Source organism: Martes martes (genome assembly GCF_963455335.1).
Source record: "Martes martes genome assembly, chromosome: 12".
In the NCBI taxonomy this organism is placed as follows: Eukaryota; Metazoa; Chordata; class Mammalia; order Carnivora; family Mustelidae; genus Martes; species Martes martes.
This window is the reverse complement of record NC_137900.1, coordinates 24,166,643-24,189,117: the sequence shown is the minus strand read 5'-3', so window position 1 is coordinate 24,189,117 and position 22,475 is coordinate 24,166,643. Positions and strand designations below refer to the sequence as shown.

Genomic DNA, 22,475 nt, shown 5'->3' with positions numbered 1-22,475 from the left:
GATGAGCGGTCCCGGGACTCTTCCACAGCTACCTGAGTCTCGGGGCTATCGTGGACGCTCAGGGAACTCTAAAAAGAGGGAGGTCAAATTGAGTGTCTCTAAAAGTGGCTATGTGGGGGACCCAGAAATGCTTCAGCTAGAGTGCAGTGGCCTGGCAAAGTACAAAGATGACCTGGAGAAGGATAGCAATGATTTGGGGAAGGACGAAAATCTAGAGAAGGAAAAGGAAGGCCTGAAGAAGGATCAGGGACATATTCCAGAGAATGGCCCAAAAGATTATCTGTTGAGTGACCCAGTTAACTCTTCAGATAATGAAATGGGGTATGTGTCTGAGAAAGAACTTAGGAGCCCATCAGTGAAAACCGCCATGGTGGCTGTGGAGACTACGGTCAGAGACAACTTGAAAATGCCCTGAATATACATTTAAGCAGAGAGTCTGGGGAAAACAATGAGGGTCAGTTGCCTGGGACTGTGCAGAATTCGTGGGATACTATGGGGCAGACATCACTACTTTCTGAGAAACCCCAGACTGAAATAAACCAGAGAAGTTGGCCAGCATCAGAGGTTGAGGACTACTCCCTGAGTACCTTGCAGGAGCTTTCCTTTGTTGAACCTAGTGCAGCACAGAAGCTGGAAGACCATGTTTAAAGATTTTGTAAGAGGGGGACTTGGGGCCTTCCCCCTAGGGTCCAGGAAATCATAGAGGTCTTTTAATTGAAGAGTCCACATTCCATTCTAGCCTTTCCGCCTCAACCAGCGTGAGTTCTGGGGCAACCTGGAAACCTGGAGGCTTCAAACGGTAAACCTGGCAAGCTTGAAATCTCTCCTTGGAGACAAAGCAGGAACAGCAAGTTCACCCCCCAACCCCGTTCGTCCTCTCCCTGCCACCTTAATTTTGGGCAAGGAAGAACAGAGAATTCTGAGGCAATCACCCTCTAATATCAACCATCAGTTGGCAGAGGATGTTCCGAAAACTAAGGACGGCAGCCGTACTCTGACACCTGTCAGACATGACACGGTAGGAAACAGACGGCCCCCAAGGAAGCCTACAAGTCGAGGTGCATTCAGACGTGAGCCAAAGGGTAAGAGTGAAAATTCCGGAGCTAGAAGGCATAAAGAACAAGGCATAAAGATGAAGAATCCTGGACCAAGACATTCAGGGCCAAGGAAATCCATACACATCAATCACAACCTAGCATCTTGACAACCCACAAGCCAGTTAGCTCCCCAATTATAAAGGGGAATAAGCTTCAAGTCAAAACTACCATCCCACCAAGCATACCAATTCCGCAAGATCCTAACACATGGAATCTTACAGAACCACTCTTGCTTGAGTTCTTGCTTAAGCTTTAACGGGACAGGACAGGGAGCGTAGCCAGGCCCAAGCCCAATGCATTGGCCTGCCCCCTGCCACAGATTGTTTGACTTACAAGGCCTCACGGACTCGTGCCCAGGGTGTCTCCAGTGGGGACACGAGAGCTTCCCAGGTGCTACGTGTCCATCCAGAGGACACAGGAATTACTATGGAACAACAGCAGAGCCCTGGGTCCCTAAGCATGTCTTAAGGAAGTGCCAGAATAAGAATCCCCCACCGGCTGCAAAGACCATGAGGCCTCCGGGTTCCAAGGCACAAGAGCATCGTGGAGGGGATGCAGGACTAGGAACATCCCACCCGAGAACAGACAGCTTCCCTACGGAACATGTGGCATTGAAGAAGAGGTTCCCTACCCAGGATGCAGTACTGAAGGTAAACCTGGGAACAGAGCCTTCCCAGACCCTATCACGGAAGGGTCAGCTGCCTCCTGAAAGCCTTTCTCAGAAGGGTCAGCCTCCTTCGAAAGAAAGCCTTTTCAGTTAAAAAAAAAAAAAAAAAAGAAAAAAAAAAGAAAAAAAGAGGGTTTGGTTTTGTTTGTCTGTTTGTTTGTTTGTTTGTTTGTTTGTTTTGCAATGGCTTGCTTACTCTTGGAATAAAAGGCAAAATGTACGAAAACTCCCAGGAGAAGCGCAGTTCCCTATTCTCTGTGGAAAGCAAGGGCCTGCTTAAAGGTAGAGCTGCGTTTACTGGGGTGCCCGAAGCTCAGAAAATAACGACAGCTGTTGGGAAGTTCCAGGAGGAGAGAACGGGGAGTCTGCGTGCAATTAGGCAGCACCTGCCCTCAGCAGCCCATTCCCTCCCCAACCAAGTTTGGGAAAACTCAGCAGAAAGCACAAGTGCAGGCCCAGGCACAGCCTGTCCTGGGGTATCCTTTCAACTACAGGGTTCCCGCCCTCAAGGAGTCAAATACCAGGTCCTGCCAGCAAGAAGCTGTCTTTGCCGGCCAAGGCCTTCCTGGAAGTAACAGACAGCTCAGAAACAAGGACAGACAGCCCCAGAAAGTTGGGGCACTTAAGGACCAGCTACCGCATCAGAGGCATCCCCTCTCCATGCCCCACGGGGAGCCCGCGTCCCACCCGAAGGCCACCTGCGGGCATCAGGCTGCCCAGTGGCTTCCAGCCACTCTCACGACTGCTGAAGGCACAGTGTGCAGAAATGTGTTTCGTACTAATTAGACAGAAAACTTCTCCGGAAATTCCCGTGAGAGGGTTTTGGGGGGCATTTCCTACCCCGAAATAATCCCCTTGTGAGGAATAAATATTTCTCTAATAACGGGTTGTCTGTTCTGTGTACTGTCTTGGGAGCATGGGTTTGGGGTAACTCCGTTCAGCTGTCTGTCCAGACAGAGAGTGTCTCTAAATACCATCGTCTCTCTGGACCCTACCCTTTCCCAAGAGGTCAGCCCCTTAACGGAGTCGTCCCAGACGGTGCATCCCACTGAGACCTTTGCTCATCATCACACACCACCAAGCCGCTCAGCTTCACCGCCACCGGACTGCAATTTGTCTGTGACTCAATCTAAACCGATTTCCATCTCCAGGAAGCCTGTTCCAGAGAGCTCACGCCCAGAGAGCCCTGGTGGGTTGTCTACTTATGTCCCATCAATCACAGGCATTGGCCCCTCCAGCTTGTCAATTTTAGATCTCCCTCAGTGGCAAACTCATGCCAAAGACTTCTTCCCTTCAACCCTGGCTCCATGTGATTCCCATCAAGCCCTGCATTCTTCAGAGGCGTCTTCCAGGGGAGACCCTGCAGCCAACCTTGTAGAGCCTGGTAACCTCTCACTTCTCAGGCCTGATGCGCTGGCGCTTCTAGAGAAGCAAGTCCAAAAGAGGTGTGGCTTCCTCAGGTGGAAGGAAACAAAGGGTTCTTTTCCAAGGCAAACAATTGCCGATAAGCGTGATTGGGCATCCTCCCTTCCTTTCTGGAGCAGCAAAGACCAGTCAAAGGAGCTGCCTAAGCATCAGCAGCGCCCATATCCTACAACCTTGGAGGAGGGCCATTGACAGCACACCCCCATCCAGCTCTTCCGGGGTCTCCAAACTCCTCCTAGTGAGTCCTTCTTCCCTGCTGCCGATGCCTCACATAACATCTCGAATGCCTCCCAGAGCAGGAATCCCCAGTAGTTCCCCATCCACTTCCTCCATCCTTGTCTGAGAACCCGCCTCAACTCCTGCCTCAAACCCAGCCCCAACCCAACCCATGTGTCCAGCCCCAGGCCCTCCTTCAATCCCCACTCCCAATCCTGCCATCTGGTCCTCTACCCGACATTAAGATCGGTCGAGTGTGTTTTCACAGACGTCAGAATGAATCCCAGAGACTCACGTCAACTGAAAGGCACCATCTGGAATGGGACCTGTTGCACAAGGTGCAGGAACGTGTGTGGGGTTTGCCCACTGTAGTCCAGAGATCCCACTAGGATGATTGTCCTTCAGCTCCTAACCATTCTCCCAAACCCTGTGCCGCCAAGGCCCAAGTTGTCATCTCGGCCCCTCCCAGGCCCATGCTGCTATCTCTATCCCTCATGCACAGTTTCCTCTCAGTGAGGAGATTCAGGAAAAAAACTAGAGAGTCCCCTTGGAAAGAGGATCATCCAACACCGGTGGGGCCTGGCCCCCAGGACCTAGGAGTCTCTCGCAATGATGAGCGGTCCCGGGACTCTTCCACAGCTACCTGAGTCTCGGGGCTATCGTGGACGCTCAGGGAACTCTAAAAAGAGGGAGGTCAAATTGAGTGTCTCTAAAAGTGGCTATGTGGGGGACCCAGAAATGCTTCAGCTAGAGTGCAGTGGCCTGGCAAAGTACAAAGATGACCTGGAGAAGGATAGCAATGATTTGGGGAAGGACGAAAATCTAGAGAAGGAAAAGGAAGGCCTGAAGAAGGATCAGGGACATATTCCAGAGAATGGCCCAAAAGATTATCTGTTGAGTGACCCAGTTAACTCTTCAGATAATGAAATGGGGTATGTGTCTGAGAAAGAACTTAGGAGCCCATCAGTGAAAACCGCCATGGTGGCTGTGGAGACTACGGTCAGAGACAACTTGAAAATGCCCTGAATATACATTTAAGCAGAGAGTCTGGGGAAAACAATGAGGGTCAGTTGCCTGGGACTGTGCAGAATTCGTGGGATACTATGGGGCAGACATCACTACTTTCTGAGAAACCCCAGACTGAAATAAACCAGAGAAGTTGGCCAGCATCAGAGGTTGAGGACTACTCCCTGAGTACCTTGCAGGAGCTTCCCTTTGTTGAACCTAGTGCAGCACAGAAGCTGGAAGACCATGTTTAAAGATTTTGTAAGAGGGGGACTTGGGGCCTTCCCCCTAGGGTCCAGGAAATCATAGAGGTCTTTTAATTGAAGAGTCCACATTCCATTCTAGCCTTTCCGCCTCAACCAGCGTGAGTTCTGGGGCAACCTGGAAACCTGGAGGCTTCAAACGGTAAACCTGGCAAGCTTGAAATCTCTCCTTGGAGACAAAGCAGGAACAGCAAGTTCACCCCCCAACCCCGTTCGTCCTCTCCCTGCCACCTTAATTTTGGGCAAGGAAGAACAGAGAATTCTGAGGCAATCACCCTCTAATATCAACCATCAGTTGGCAGAGGATGTTCCGAAAACTAAGGACGGCAGCCGTACTCTGACACCTGTCAGACATGACACGGTAGGAAACAGACGGCCCCCAAGGAAGCCTACAAGTCGAGGTGCATTCAGACGTGAGCCAAAGGGTAAGAGTGAAAATTCCGGAGCTAGAAGGCATAAAGAACAAGGCATAAAGATGAAGAATCCTGGACCAAGACATTCAGGGCCAAGGAAATCCATACACATCAATCACAACCTAGCATCTTGACAACCCACAAGCCAGTTAGCTCCCCAATTATAAAGGGGAATAAGCTTCAAGTCAAAACCACCATCCCACCAAGCATACCAATTCCGCAAGATCCTAACACATGGAATCTTACAGAACCACTCTTGCTTGAGTTCTTGCTTAAGCTTTAACGGGACAGGACAGGGAGCGTAGCCAGGCCCAAGCCCAATGCATTGGCCTGCCCCCTGCCACAGATTGTTTGACTTACAAGGCCTCACGGACTCGTGCCCAGGGTGTCTCCAGTGGGGACACGAGAGCTTCCCAGGTGCTACGTGTCCATCCAGAGGACACAGGAATTACTATGGAACAACAGCAGAGCCCTGGGTCCCTAAGCATGTCTTAAGGAAGTGCCAGAATAAGAATCCCCCACCGGCTGCAAAGACCATGAGGCCTCCGGGTTCCAAGGCACAAGAGCATCGTGGAGGGGATGCAGGACTAGGAACATCCCACCCGAGAACAGACAGCTTCCCTACGGAACATGTGGCATTGAAGAAGAGGTTCCCTACCCAGGATGCAGTACTGAAGGTAAACCTGGGAACAGAGCCTTCCCAGACCCTATCACGGAAGGGTCAGCTGCCTCCTGAAAGCCTTTCTCAGAAGGGTCAGCCTCCTTCGAAAGAAAGCCTTTTCAGTTAAAAAAAAAAAAAAAAAGAAAAAAAAAAGAAAAAAAGAGGGTTTGGTTTTGTTTGTCTGTTTGTTTGTTTGTTTGTTTGTTTGTTTTGCAATGGCTTGCTTACTCTTGGAATAAAAGGCAAAATGTACGAAAACTCCCAGGAGAAGCGCAGTTCCCTATTCTCTGTGGAAAGCAAGGGCCTGCTTAAAGGTAGAGCTGCGTTTACTGGGGTGCCCGAAGCTCAGAAAATAACGACAGCTGTTGGGAAGTTCCAGGAGGAGAGAACGGGGAGTCTGCGTGCAATTAGGCAGCACCTGCCCTCAGCAGCCCATTCCCTCCCCAACCAAGTTTGGGAAAACTCAGCAGAAAGCACAAGTGCAGGCCCAGGCACAGCCTGTCCTGGGGTATCCTTTCAACTACAGGGTTCCCGCCCTCAAGGAGTCAAATACCAGGTCCTGCCAGCAAGAAGCTGTCTTTGCTGGCCAAGGCCTTCCTGGAAGTAACAGACAGCTCAGAAACAAGGACAGACAGCCCCAGAAAGTTGGGGCACTTAAGGACCAGCTACCGCATCAGAGGCATCCCCTCTCCATGCCCCACGGGGAGCCCGCGTCCCACCCGAAGGCCACCTGCGGGCATCAGGCTGCCCAGTGGCTTCCAGCCACTCTCACGACTGCTGAAGGCACAGTGTGCAGAAATGTGTTTCGTACTAATTAGACAGAAAACTTCTCCGGAAATTCCCGTGAGAGGGTTTTGGGGGGCATTTCCTACCCCGAAATAATCCCCTTGTGAGGAATAAATATTTCTCTAATAACGGGTTGTCTGTTCTGTGTACTGTCTTGGGAGCATGGGTTTGGGGTAACTCCGTTCAGCTGTCTGTCCAGACAGAGAGTGTCTCTAAATACCATCGTCTCTCTGGACCCTACCCTTTCCCAAGAGGTCAGCCCCTTAACGGAGTCGTCCCAGACGGTGCATCCCACTGAGACCTTTGCTCATCATCACACACCACCAAGCCGCTCAGCTTCACCGCCACCGGACTGCAATTTGTCTGTGACTCAATCTAAACCGATTTCCATCTCCAGGAAGCCTGTTCCAGAGAGCTCACGCCCAGAGAGCCCTGGTGGGTTGTCTACTTATGTCCCATCAATCACAGGCATTGGCCCCTCCAGCTTGTCAATTTTAGATCTCCCTCAGTGGCAAACTCATGCCAAAGACTTCTTCCCTTCAACCCTGGCTCCATGTGATTCCCATCAAGCCCTGCATTCTTCAGAGGCATCTTCCAGGGGAGACCCTGCAGCCAACCTTGTAGAGCCTGGTAACCTCTCACTTCTCAGGCCTGATGCGCTGGCGCTTCTAGAGAAGCAAGTCCAAAAGAGGTGTGGCTTCCTCAGGTGGAAGGAAACAAAGGGTTCTTTTCCAAGGCAAACAATTGCCGATAAGCGTGATTGGGCATCCTCCCTTCCTTTCTGGAGCAGCAAAGACCAGTCAAAGGAGCTGCCTATGCATCAGCAGCGCCCATATCCTACAACCTTGGAGGAGGGCCATTGACAGCACACCCCCATCCAGCTCTTCCGGGGTCTCCAAACTCCTCCTAGTGAGTCCTTCTTCCCTGCTGCCGATGCCTCACATAACATCTCGAATGCCTCCCAGAGCAGGAATCCCCAGTAGTTCCCCATCCACTTCCTCCATCCTTGTCTGAGAACCCGCCTCAACTCCTGCCTCAAACCCAGCCCCAACCCAACCCATGTGTCCAGCCCCAGGCCCTCCTTCAATCCCCACTCCCAATCCTGCCATCTGGTCCTCTACCCGACATTAAGATCGGTCGAGTGTGTTTTCACAGACGTCAGAATGAATCCCAGAGACTCACGTCAACTGAAAGGCACCATCTGGAATGGGACCTGTTGCACAAGGTGCAGGAACGTGTGTGGGGTTTGCCCACTGTAGTCCTGAGATCCCACTAGGATGATTGTCCTTCAGCTCCTAACCATTCTCCCAAACCCTGTGCCGCCAAGGCCCAAGTTGTCATCTCGGCCCCTCCCAGGCCCATGCTGCTATCTCTATCCCTCATGCACAGTTTCCTCTCAGTGAGGAGATTCAGGAAAAAAACTAGAGAGTCCCCTTGGAAAGAGGATCATCCAACACCGGTGGGGCCTGGCCCCAGGACCTAGGAGTCTCTCGCAATGATGAGCGGTCCCGGGACTCTCCCACAGCTACCTGAGTCTCGGGGCTATCGTGGACGCTCAGGGAACTCTAAAAAGAGGGAGGTCAAATTGAGTGTCTCTAAAAGTGGCTATGTGGGGGACCCAGAAATGCTTCAGCTAGAGTGCAGTGGCCTGGCAAAGTACAAAGATGACCTGGAGAAGGATAACAATGATTTGGAGAAGGACGAAAATCTGGAGAAGGAAAAGGAGGACCTGAAGAAGGATCAGGGACATATTCCAGAGAATGGCCCAAAAGATTATCTGTTGAGTGACCCAGTTAACTCTTCAGATAATGAAATGGGGTATGTGTCTGAGAAAAAAAAAAAAAAATAGGAGCCCATCAGTGTGAACCGCCATGGTGTCCGGGGAGACTACAGTCAGAGACAACTTGAAAATGCCCTGAATATACATTTAAGCAGAGAGTCCGGGGAAATCAATGAGGGTCAGTTGCCTGGGACTGTGCAGAATTCGTGGTACACTATGAGGCAGACATCACTACTTTCTGAGAAACCCCAGACTGAAATAAACCAGAGAAGTTGGCCAGCATCAGAGGTTGAGGACTACTCCCTGAGTACCTTCCAGGAGCTTCCCTTTGTTGAACCTAGTGCAGCACAGAAGCTGGAAGACCATGTTTAAAGATTTCGTAAGAGGGGAGGGGGACTTGGGGCCTTCCCCCTAGGGTCCATGAAATCATAGAGGTCTTTTAATTGAAGAGTCCACATTCCATTCTAGCCTTTCCTCCTCAACCAACGTGAGTTCTGGGGCAAATTGGAAACCTGGAGGCTTCAAACGGTAAACCTGGCAAGCTTGAAATCTCTCCTTGGAGACAAAGCAGGAACAGCAAGTTCACCCCCCAACCCCGTTCGTCCTCTCCCTGCCACCTTAATTTTGGGCAAGGAAGAACAGAGAATTCTGAGGCAATCACCCTCTAATATCAACCATCAGTTGTTCTGAAAACTAAGGAAGGCAGCCGTACTCTGACAGCTGTCAGTCATGACACGGTAGGAAACAGATGGTTCCCAAGGTAGCCTACAAGGCGAGGTTCGTCCAGACGTGAGCCAAAGGGTAAGAGTGAAAATTCCGGAGCTAGAAGAGGAGGGCAACCACGCATAAAGATGAAGGATCCTGGACCAAGACCTTCAGGACCAAGGAATTCCATACACATCAATCACAACCTAGCATCTTGACAACCCACAAGCCAGTTAGCTCCCAAATTATAAAGGGGAATAAGCTTCAAGTCAAAACCACCATCCCACCAAGCATACCAATTCCGCAAGTTCCTAACACATGGAATCTTACAGAACCACTCTTTCTTGAGTTCATGCTTAAGCTTTAACGGGACAGGACAGGGAGTGTAGCCAGGCCCAAGCCCAATGCATTGGCCTGCCCCCTGCCACAGATTGTTTGACTTATAAGGCCACGTCTACGGTCATACCACCCTGAACGCGCCCGATCTCGTCTGATCTCGGAAGCTAAGCAGGGTCGGGCCTGGTTAGTACTTGGATGGGAGACTTATAAGGCCTCACGGACTCGTGCCCAGGGTGTCTCCAGTGGGGACACGAGAGCTTCCCAGGTGCTACGTGTCCATCCAGAGGACACAGGAATTACTATGGAACAACAGCAGAGCCCTGGGTCCCCAAGCATGTCTTAAGGAAGTGCCAGAATAAGAATCCCCCACTGGCTGCAAAGACCATGAGGCCTCCGGGTTCCAAGGCACAAGAGCATCGTGGAGGGGATGCAGGACTGGGAACATCCCACCCGAGAACAGACAGTTTCCCTACGGAACATGTGGCAGTGAAGAAGAGGTTCCCTACCCAGGACACGGCACTGAAGGTAAACCTGGGAAGAGAGCCTTCCCAGACCCTGTCACGGAAGGGTCAGCTGCCTCCTGAAAGCCTTTCTCAAGAAGGGTCAGCCTCCTTCGGAAAGAAAGCCTTTTCAGCTAAAAAAAAAAAAAAAAAAAGAGGGTTTGGTTTCTTTGGTTTGTTTGTTTGTTTGTTTGTTTTGCAATGGCTTGCTTACTCTTGCAATAAAAGGCAAAATGCACGAAAACTCCCAGGAGAAGCGCAGTCCCCTATCCTCTGTGGAAAGCAAAGGCCTGCTTAAAGGTAGAGCTGCATTAACTGGGATGCCCAAAGCTCAGAAAATAACGACAGCTGTTGGGAAGTTCCAAGAGGAGAGAACGGGGAGTCTGCGTGCAATTAGCCAGCACCTGCCCTCAGCAGCCCATTCCCTCCCCAACCAAGTTTGGGAAAACTCAGCAGAAAGCACAAGTGCAGGCCCAGGCACAGCCTGTCCCGGGGTATCCTTTCAAATACAGGGTTCCTTCCCTTAAGGAGTCAAATACCAGGTCCTGCCAGCAAGAAGCTGTCTTTGCCGGCCAAGGCCTTCCTGGAAGTAACAGACAGCTCAGAAACAAGGACAGACAGCCCCAGAAAGTTGGGGCACTTAAGGACCAGCTACCGCATCAGAAGCATCCCCTCTCCATGCCCCACGGGGAGCCCGCGTCCCACCCAAATGCCACCTGGGGGCATCAGGTTGCCCAGTGGCTTCCAGCCACTCTCACGACTGCTGAAGGCACAGTGTGCAGAAATGTGTTTCGTACTATTTAGACAGAATACTTCTCCTGAAATTCCAGTGAGAAGGTTTTGGGGGGCATTTCCTTCACCAAAATAATTCCCTTATGAGGAATAAGTATTTCTCTAATAACGGGTTGTCTGTTCTGTGTACTGTGTTGGACATGGATTTTGGGTACTCATTTCAGTTGTTACTGGTTGCTTCTGTCAATTCTAAAATGTGACTAATCTCCTGGACCTCTTGGGAAGTATATATCATGTGCCCACAAAAGCCCCCAAAGTCCATTCCCTCTCTGTTGAAGTTTTAGGAGATGGGCTCTCTCTCCTCTCCCATGGCTTAGCCTTACTGAAGATGTATAGTAGCTCACAACTCTCCCCTCATTGCAAGATTTACATGCTTACAGCAAGGCTTCTAGATCTGAGGACGACCAAAGACAGGTACATTTTTCAGAAAATAATGATTAAGCCACTGTTGTTACTTCACTGTTATTGTGTTACAGTAGCTTAATCATTACTTAGAAGTCAGTGATCAATGGATCCCACAGGTGGATGAACTCTGAATGGGAGTGTTTTCGGGGGGCGTGGTGTTGTTCGGGTTGACCTTGGGCTGGTTGGGGTAGCGTCGAAGAATACCCTAGATGATGCTGAAGAATCTGTCCTGTGATTCACGTTAAAGTTGACACTGAGGTTTCCACTGGAAGTGCTTCCCTTCCCTGGGTGTTTCTTTAGGCTGCTGGACTCAGGATGTTTTTTGCAGAACAGAAGCATCACTTAGCTGTTAGTGGTAGGAATGTTGTCAAGGCAGATACCACCTTCCAGGATAAGACACCTTTGAAGAAATGAAAAGGAGAAGAGAGACCTTGCTGGTTGAACAAAAGTTTATGTCTAATCATCCTCTTCTCAGGACCCTATCCCTATCCCCTCCTTCCTCATTTTGATCCAGGCACCACCACTTTGAGGCAGACTGGAACCTGGCACAACCTACCAATGAATGATACCAAAAAGGCATGGTTCTGTTCCTTGAGTATGCAAGCAATACCTGCAGGCTGTCAGGCATGGCATCCCCTTTGTGGGAAGTTGATCTTGGTGCCTGCCTTCCATCCACACTCGATAACAATATATAAGATACTGCCTTTAATTTGGCCCGGATGGTGGTATGTCACCTTCAGTATTCATGGCCTTAGTGGAACCAAGGTAGCTCTTCCCCAGAAGACGTGCAACTTATGAACCAGAGGTGAGTTCTAGACTGTGTACCGGCATACAGATGTTTGGGGGTCTACCATGGAAGTCCATGGAATGCTTTACTTACTAAGACTTAGTAAGTGGAACAAAATAAATGGGGTTAGAGCACTATTTCCATAGTACATTCTCTCCTCAGTGTTCTCAAATCTAATTTATTTTATTTTATTTTTAATTTCATTTGAGAGGGAGCAGGAGCACAATCAGGGAGGCCTGGCAGAGGTAGAGGGAGAAGCAGGCTTTCTGCCAAGCAAGGAGTAGGACTCAATCCCAGGACACCAGCCTCATCACCTGAACCAAAGGCAGATTCTTAACTGAGACACCCAGGTGGCCCTCAGATCGTTTTCAAATTTTCTTTACTTTCCTCAAACTTAGGCCATCTTCGCTTGCCCAGCAGATATGCTGGACCACAGCTCACAGAGGAGCAAGAAAGCAGTGATGGAGATTCTCACAAAACAAAACAAAACCCTTCCAAAGAAATCTCCACATTCTTCATTTTCCTCTTCCTTCTTGTTATATGGAAAGAGGTTTTTTCCCAATCTCAAAGGAAATATACTTTCTGAATGCCTTCACTGAGAGAGACCTAACTTCTAGTCTTGATGGACTGATCTACCCTTGCCAGGTCTCCTTCTGACCCCTCCTCCCTGTCCTTATGAGGCACCCAAAATCTTATTTTTAATGGTTTTTACTACAGAAGTGTTTAAGCTTGTCCAAGGGCACACAGAATAATATAACTTTCCACATATCTGCCACTCAACTTGTACTATTATCATTGGGCGGGTGTGATACACTGTGATTAAAGTGCAAAAGCCCATTTAAACATCTTGCCATCCACCTGAGACATATGCCATGTGTCCACGTCAAAGCTTTCACATTTCTTTGATGTTTATCAACTGTGGAACACATTTATTCACAACAGGTGTACACAGCATTGGTGACAAAAGGCAGTGGGCTTTAGACGCTTTACCAATCAGTTCTGCTCTGCCTTATAGTCAACCCTGAGGAGCCATTTGAGTGAATTCCTCAACCCCTCACAAGTAGGAATCCTACGGAGCAAATTCAGGGCAGAATTTCACTGTCCCTTAATCACTGAGTAACTGTAATATGCAAATAGTATAGAAGAACACTGTATATGTTGTTAAAGACTTGACACTATGTGTTTTCAAATATTTAGAAGAAAAAAATTGTCCTGTTACTTTTCAAATAAACTACTGTATTTCACCTATAATGGAGAAGATCAAGCACTCCCCTCTTTCCAAAATGGCTTTAAAAGTAAAAGATTAGATGAAAACTGCTCAATATCATTAACCATCAGAAAAATGCAAATCGAAATCAATATTTGCCAAAATTTCACACCCACAAGGATGGCTAAAATCAAAAAGAATACAAATTTTCGTGGGAATGTGGAGAAATTAGAACCCCTACACAATGTTGGTGAGAATGAAAGGTGGTACAGCTATATTGGAAAACAGTATGGCAGTTGCTCAAAATGTTAGACATAGGGTTAAGATAGGACCCAGCAGTTCCACTTCTTGGTATATACTCCCCAGAAATGAAAACATAGGCCTACACAAAACCTTGTAAACAAACGTTCACAGCTATCTTATTAAAAGGTCAAAAGTCAAAAGATGGAAACAATTCAAACATCTGTCAACTGAGAAATGGGTAAATAAAATATAACATATCCCTATGATATAATATTTTTTGGAATAAAAAAGACCAATTCATGTCAAAACTGGGATGAACCTTGAAAACATGTTAAATGAAAGAAGCCAGTCACTAATGGTCACATATGACTCCATTCACATGTGTCCAGAATAGTGAAATCTTCAAAACAGAAAATAGACTCATCTTAGAGCTCAAGGGAGGAGAGAGAGGAGAATGATAGCAAAAGGTTGCAGATTTGTTTCCCTTAAGTCATGACAACGTTTTAAAATTGACTGTGGTGAAGCATATGCTGAAAATCAAGGAATTACACATGTTAAATGGGTGAATTTTATGGTATGTGAGCTGTATTTCAGTAAAGCTGTTAAAACAAAGGATTTAAAAATAAATGCTTAAAGATGACAAGAAGGGGAGCATAAAGGCCAAAGGTTGTCAACACATTTTTGGAAGATGGAAATCCAATGGAGGACTGGTAACTGATGCAGAGCAAACAAAGTGCGGGTAAATCAATTCACACTGCAAACCCCAGGAGAGAAGCAACCTGGTGGCACTAGAGAAAAAAGAAATTAGGGGTTCCATGTTAGTAACCATGTTGAACTATTGTTCTTTGTTGTTTGTTTTATATTGCGTGTAACTTCTAAAATCTTTTTTTTTTTTTTCCGAGTGGGGTGGTCTTTGCCAGTTTTGTAAAACCCTGTTGAAATGTTAGCATGTTTCAAATGTGCAAAGAGGATCCCAGGTTTCTTGCATTGGACAGAACCTGAGACAACTGTTTTAAAGTTAGCATTGCACACATCTGGGGTTGGGCTATGTTGGAGGCAGTAGCTTCTGAAATCAAAACCAGAAATCTCAAAGGTTGGGTTAAATTCATTTTTAAAATGTATTTAAAAATAAAGCTGTGGACAAGTTGCATAGATGGTAAAGCCATAGATGGTAAAGCCATATACCCTTTACCCAGATGTACCTACTAAGATTTTGACCTGTTTACAATCTCTCTCTCCTTTTCTCCTTCCCCTTCTCTACATATAGGAAAACACATATATGCATATGAAAATTATACATACATTCTTGAATATTTTAGAATACATTTCATGCATCACATACTTTCTCCCTGAATATTTCCTAGTGTATTTCTTATTAAAAAGAATATTCTCTGACAGCACAGTTATCTCCTCCCGTAAATTTCACATTGATCTTAAACTTTTAACTAATCTCCCACTCAAATTCCATTTTTATCAACTTATCAAGTAATGTCCTGTGCGTGTGTGTATCTGTGTGTGTGTAAACCTCCTTACGGGAGTTAGTCTAGGATGACATACTACTTCCAGTTGCTGTGTATCTTTAGTTTCCTTTAATCAGGATCAGTTTCTCAGCCTCTTTTAGAACAAGGCCAGGTTTCAAAAATCAATTCGATGTGCCATATTTATAACCCCTTCTCACCTGGAAATTTTTTTGGGTGGAGCTTATCCTGCTCAGATTTTAAAGTATGTTTTTGTAGTTGTGAGACCTAGGGGCCTTAGGGACACTTAAGACCACACTTTCTATTTAAAAACAATTCCAGAAATTCAAAGATATGTGGAGGGATTTTTCTTAAAGGACATATGTCCTGCAGTCAAGGGAGGGTATGTGAAGTGGGGTGGGCTAGAAGTGTACTTTCCTTTGGGAGAGACAATGGTGAAGCTGTGGACACAGGTTAAGAGAGGAAAAGAAGGCTGTCATTACTGGCAAACCCTCCTCATATGGGAGGGAAAGGATTGGGTGTCTGGGGCCAAGACTGATTAATCAGCAAGGGAATGTAGGCAAGCCAAGTAAGGAAAAGATACAGGGCTTAATTTCAACAGTTTATAATCTAAATAATGAAGCCGTAAGGGTTCCAATTATTATATGACTAGGTAGCATGGGGAGAAGAAATAAATACATACAACCATCAACAAAAATGACATTGTTATTTAACATTGGTAGAGATGACAATAAGGTATTTTGGTGAAAAGGTAGAAGCTATGTGGGAAAAACAGTTTTCATGGAAGAAATAAACATAGGTGTCATTCAAAAAACCAAAAGGTATTGCTAGGTATAGTTCCAGTTGTGCTCATTAGACATTATGCTAGAGGAGCCCACTTCCTAAATCAAGAGAGTTTGGTCTGCTGTGATGCAGCACACTTGCTCTGTAAAATAAAGGAATCTTTAAAAATGTTGGGGGGGAGAAGGGGGACTTGACAGAGAGGGAAGAAGGAGCAGCAGGGAGAAACACTATGCATGTGGAAGAGAACCTGTAGGGCGTGAATAGCCTAAGAGGGATTTGGGGAAATGAAAGAATTATTAAAAGTTTTTAAGTTGTTTGCCTCAGTTCCATGCGTGTGTTGTGCCCTTTTCTCCCTCTTTGTTATGCTTTCTGTTCCTTGGTACAGGCTATTCTGCTTTCTCATGCTTTTTAGTGAACTTTTGAATACTTTTTGGTATTCAGTAGTTTTGGATACTTTTGAGGAGCTATGGGGGTGGGGCTGCTGCTGAGTCTATTTCTGGCTTCATACAGGGAAAAATGCATGAGGGAGAGCTGCAGCTGAAGGCAGAGTACATCTTGAGGGTGTAAATCCCGGGGTACAGCAAACCTTCAGAGACGAATTGAGGTCCAAAGTGAGATCGCCAAGTAGAGAGAAGGGTCTCAGGTAATATCAGGGTAACGGGACTGAGAACATTTCACTAAGGTAAATATATGATATGTGACTGGGTGGAGCAGGAAGGTAGGATGGAGGGATCTAACAGGCCAGGAAGGATAGACATATCTGCTGGGCTGGATAGTGGGGCAAGGATTGCATTGAGTTTCTCTATCCTGTGCTGTCCCCTCCCCAGCACTGAGGAAACTTTGGTGTCTGTACTAAAGCCCTGTGATGTGGGCCTGGAACTCTAGTCTAGCACATGGATTCTCCATGCCCAGCTGCTTGAGGCAGCAGTGCATTTGCAATGATGTGAATCATCTTTGTCTGAGAAGCCTTACTGCACCATGGTTGAACTCCAGTTATACTTGCTCAGTCTTCCCATCCTTGCCTTCCTGGGGTGGGGGCGGGGGCGGGGGCGGGGGGGTTGCTCCTTCTTCTGCTGCTGTCCTACCAAAAGAGGAAACCATGTTTGCCAGTTCTTTGGAAACAGAGATGTCAATCAAGTAAGCAAAGTCCCTCAGAGATACTAAATCTTTCTTTTCAAATAGATGAATTCAAAACAACTTGCAAATGATGCTTTTGCTGAATCTTACAAATTTATGTAGTTTATTTTTTTATTCTATTTTATTTTATTTTATGAGTTTCTATGCTCAGTGTAGAGCCCAAGACAGGGCTTGAACTCATGACCCTGAGATCAAGACCTCAGCTGAGACCAAGAGCCAGATGCTTAATCCATTGAGCCACTTAAGTGCCCCTTCAGTTGTATTTTAATTTTCATTTGGTTTAAAATATTTTTTTTTCTTTTGAGTCTCCTTTCTTGGCCTGTAGTAGTGTGTCATTTAATCTAATCTTTTTTTTTTTAAGATTTTATTTATTTATTTGACAGACAGAGATCACAAGTAGGCAGAGAGGCAGGCAGAGAGAGAGGAGGAAGCAGGCTCCCTGTTGAGCAGAGAGCCCGATGCAGGACTCGATCCCAGAACCCTGGGATCATGACCTGAGCTGAAAGCAGAGGCTTTAACCCACTGAGCCACCCAGGTTCCCTCATTTAATCTAATCTAAACATGTTGGGATTTCCAGCTATCTTTCTGTAGTTGATTTCTAGTTTAAGTCTACTATGGTCTGAAAACATACTGTGTGTGTGTGTGTGTGTGTGTGTGTGTGTGTGTGTGTTTAAATTTTTTAAAAAAATTTTTATATTAACCTATAATGTATTATTAGCTCCAGAGGTACAGGTCTGTGAATTGCCATGTGTGTGATTTCTATTTTATATTTGTTAAGGTGTGTTTTGTGGTCCTAAATATGGTCCATCTTAGTGAACGTTCCATATGAGCTTGAGAAGTGTGTGTATTCTGTGGTGGGGTGAGGTATTCTATAAACGTCAATTACAGCAAGTTGATTGATGATGTTGTTTGGGTCAACTATATTTTTGCAGGTTATCTGCCCATTTCTGAGAGAGTGCTGCTGAGATCTCCAACAATAACAGTGGATTCATCTATTTTTTCTTGCAATTATACTAGTTTTTGCCTCACATATTTTGACACTATGTTGTTATATGTGTACCTGTTAAGGGTGTTCTGTCTTCTTGGATAATTGACCTCTTTGTTGTTATGTAATGCTTTTCTTTACCCCTGATAATTTTCCTGTTGTGAAGTTTGCTTTGTCCAAAATGATAGAGTTATTCTTATTTTCTTCTCATTAGTGTTAGCATGGTACATTTTTTTCTGTTTCTTTGTTTTTAATCTATCTGTATCTTTATATTTAAAGTGAATATTTTATAGACAACATATAATTAGGTCTTTTTTTTAATGTGCTCTGACAGTCTCCTCTTTTAATTGGTGAATTTAGACCACTTCCATTTAGTGATTTTTTTTTAAGATTTTATTTATTTATTTGACAGAGAGAGAGAGAGAGAGAGAGAGCAAGAGCGAGCACAAGTAGGCAGAGCTGCAGATAGATGGAGAGGGAAAAGCAAGCTCTCCGCTGACCAGGGAGTCCCATGCGGGGCTCAGTCCTAGGACCCTGGGATCATGACCTGAGCCAAAAGCAGCCACTTAACCTACTGAGCGACCCAGGTGTCCCAAGTGTTTTTTACGTATAGTAGGATTAATATCTCTATCTTGTCTGTACTGTTTGCTATTCATTATACCTATCCTTCCCCCTCTTTTCCTGCTTTTTCTGGTTTTAAACAAGTATTATATATAAGTGTATTTTCTCACTTTTGTTAGTCTTTCAATTATTCTGTTTAAAAATCTTTTAGTGGTTGTCCTAGTGTTTGTAATATATATTTACATCTACTCTAAGTCCACTTACATATAATGTTATACCACTTCATAGTGCAGGAGTGTCCAATTCCTCCTGTCCCTTGTAGCATTGATGCCATTCATTTTACTTATCCATATACTAAAATCACCCAACACATTATTATTATTACTAGGTCAATTGAGAATAAGATAAATGAAAGTTTTATTTGATCATCATTTATTCCTTCTCTTCAGTTACTTTATGTAGATCTGAGTTATTTTCCTTCTCCTCAAAGAACTTCTTTTAAAAATTATGCAGGGCAGGTCTGTTGCTGATGAATTCCCTATTCTTATTTGTCTACGTTTTTATTTCTTTTTTACTTTTGCAGGATAATATCACTAAATATAAAATTTTGGATTGATGGTTGTTTTTTTCAACACTAAACATTTCACTCCAATCTTTGTTTCATGGTTTATGATAATATGTCATAATTTGTATGTTTTTTTCCCCTAGAGGTAGGGCTTTTCTTTCCCCCTGGATTCCTTCAAAATTTTATCTTTCGTTTTCCTACAGTTTGAATATGATTTGTCCAGGTATAGACTTTTTTAGTATTTCTCTGCTTGGTGTATTCTGAAGTTCCACAATGCATCACTAACTTGTTATTAATCTTGGGAAATCCTTGGCCATTTATTACTTCAAACATTTTTTCTGTTCTGTCTTCTTCTGGTATTCCAATTACATATCTATTATACAGTTTGAAACACAGTTCTTGGATATTCTAGATTTATAGAGATTGGATATTCTAGATTAGCATTAACAAAATTCTTTTTCTCTTTGTATTTCAGTTTGGAAAGTTTCTACTGTCATATATGCAAACTCATATATTCTTTCCTTACTGTATGGAACCTACAGATAAGTCAATCAAAGGCATTGTTCATTTGTCATACTGCTTTTGTTTTCTAATGTTTCCTTTTGATTCTTTCGGGGAATTTCACTCTCTTGGTTGTTTTTGTATGTTGTCTACCTTTTCTGTTTTTGTATATTGTCTACCTTTTCCATTAGAGCCCTTAACATAATAGTTGTGGTTATTTTAGATTCCACATATGAGAATTCCAAAATTTGTCATATCTCAAATATGCACCTGATGCTTGGTTTGTCTTACCAGCTCGCTTTTTCTTGCCTTTAGCATGCCTTGTAAGGTTTCTTTGAAAGCCAAACATGATGTATTAGGTAATTGGAACTGAAATAAACAGATCTTTAATGTGAAATCTTACGTTAATCTGGTCAGGTGTTGGGGTGTGTTCAATATTTATGGTAGCTATGCATATTGGAGGCTGCAGTTTCCTTTAGTGTCCTTGTTTGTGTCTCTCCTAGTGACTTTAAGTTTCCCTAAATTTCCCTAAATAGAAACTATACCTTGCAGCCCTGTTTAGCTATGATCCTGTTCCTACACCAGAGCCACCAATACTGTAGCAAGGTGTCAGGGGAGGGGATATGATTAATCATTCATCCTTTAATGGGCTTATGTCCCTGGATTATGATGTTCACTAGTGTTTAAAGGTTTTTGTTTTGTTTTGTTCCACTCTATCGATGAGAAAGGAAGGCTAAAGGGGGCTGCTGTAGTTGGGTAATTTACCTTCTCACATGGGGCATAACGCTCTGGTAGGCTTTTCCCATTGAGTAGGTTTGTGTTATGGAAAACACTGGGAATATTTCACAATGTTTTCAAAATGGGTTACCTTTCTCTTTTCTCTCCAACACTACATTCCCCTGCCAGAAACTTGAGCATTTTTTTTTGTAGCTCTACTGTGAGAACTAGTTTGGGTTCCTAGTAATATAACCCATAAATAAATGGGGGCCCCCCATTAGATTGTGACCCCAGGAGTTTCTCACTCTCATACTAGCCCATATGCATCCTCCAGCAATTTGTCCAAGTGTCTGTTTAAGTGTTTCTACCAAGAGAGAAGTGTTGAGCCTCCAGTGCCTTCTGTTTCAGGTAAGCGAATCTTAGGTGTGATTTTCTGCACTGACACTCTCAGAAGATTTGAGGTAGTGGTTTGCCACTATGGTTCCAAGAAATGTCATTGATTTTTAGTCTGTTCAGCATTTTGCTTCTGTCACAGACTGAAGTGATGACTCCCAGGCTTTTTTAATGTTAGATCTGGATCCAGAAGTTGCCCTTCAGAGAATGACTATTTTCCTGTCCCTCTTCCCACATTTCTAAATGAGTATGGTAGGGTCAGGAGAACACCTAAAATGGGAAGTCTAAGGAAAGAATAGGCATTAACTCTTCTAGGAAAAGAGATCTGACAGGGCGAAGGATTAAGGAAGCACTAAGGTTTCTACTTGAAACTCATAGTCTATTTGGGTATGGTGGTGGGTCTTGGGTAAAAGCCCAAACATAATGATTCTGCAGTTCTAGATTGGGTTATATGGAGAGTATGAGGTTTGAGTAAGAAAACAAATTTTCCTTGGTCTTAATCATGAGTCACATTCCTATGTCAAGCATCACTCAATCAAGCTTGCCTTCACATTGGGCTGATCAGGAGAACAGTGCTGAGCCTCTGAGAAGAGACTGGGGTCTCAGCTATATCCTAGGATACAGGGTCTACCTAAGGGAGCACAGATGTGACTCTCAGGCTTCAGTTTCTATGTCCACATTGAACAAAGAAATTCTGACTGAGAAAATCAAGTGTGGACCTCCCAAATAAAATCCTCCTTTGTTTTTCAAAGTAAATATGGACAATATTTTATCACCTTAAAAATTGAGAAAAGCAAGTAACACAAAGTTCTATAAATTAAAATAAAGTCCTGATGTTCTTGGATAAAGAATGTCTCCATTTCTGAGAGAAGAGTGAGAGATGAGTCCCCACCCCTCATTCTTTTCTTTTTGTTCTAGTGTCAGGGCAGAGCCAAGAGGAGGAGGAAAGGTGGGACTCTGGAAGGTAAGTTTCTGCCTATTCCACCTGAGCTCTCCAAGGCTGGCCCTTCCTGCCCTTTCCATGATGGCCCAGTCCATGATCTCTGAGGATGCCAGCTGCTAGACACATTCCCTCTCAGAAAACAGAGGCCTCAGAGGAGAGGCTCATGAAAATGCTGTCAGAGGGCAAAACCCTTCTCAGATTCCCTGCTCTGACCATGACTGAGCATGAAGCAGTGATGGATCTGGGCAATGGGTGCTCTCCAATATGTGGCCATGTGAGAAGTTAAGAGTCAGAACTTCTGAAGTTCTGAGACTTTGTGAAAGACCTGTGACATCATGCATACTCAACATCCTCTTTGAGGTAACCCTTGACCTGTTTCACATAGGGTGTTTTTCAGTAACACATGGGATAGATAATACATACAAAAGCCCATTGTGAATGATCAAATAATCCAAGCCTTATTTTTATCATTGATCATGTGACCTTGTATCCTAATTCTTCGAGTTCTCCAAGTCCAATCTGCCAAGGATTTCTTTAAAGGACACTCTATTCAGTCTCTTATAGGATCTCTCGCTTCTATCTTCATCATTCTCCTGGTTTTCCAGGGTGGAGAACTTGCCAGGGAGAAGTAGAGGAGGCAAGAAAGGTGCTTTCTCTTGTGTAAAGGTGAGTAAACATTACCTTCTTTCCTGTACCCCTCTTTTAAGCAGAGTCTATGTTTGTCTAGGGCCTCAGGGAAGCCTGGAATTGACATGGGATGGAAAATTCTCAGAGTTAGAATTTGAAAGTCTTGGGGATATTGGTGAGTGGGGGCTACCTTTACCAGACCTGCCAGGGTCACATATGTTTCCTCTGGTCCTGGCTGCAGCTTTGTACCTCCTGTCTCCCACAGCCCCCTAGGCCGGTGTCATGATATCATCCACTTTCATCAACTATTATGTCCAGACCCCTTCTGTGGGGTGTGTAACAACACAACTGCTGAGGTGAATTGGCTGCTGTTCCAGAGGCCCTGGAAGATGCTACTGCCTCTGTGATCCCTTTGGTTTCTACAGCTTCAGTGACTGACTCATCATTCATCTCCTGACTTCTCTGCAGTTGCTCCAGGAGACCTAATACCAGGC

The 22,475-nt window shown here is 45.2% G+C and overlaps 1 pseudogene across 1 annotated transcript; it reads left to right on the top strand.

Moving 5' to 3' along the window:
- The first annotated feature begins 1 nt into the window (after position 1).
- On the top strand, positions 2–22,467 carry LOC308353307 (annotated as a pseudogene). Its single transcript has 4 exons — positions 2–8; positions 7,861–7,996; positions 9,623–9,762; positions 22,450–22,467. The product of its transcript is annotated as an uncharacterized misc_RNA (transcript).
- Positions 22,468–22,475: the final 8 nt, after the last annotated feature.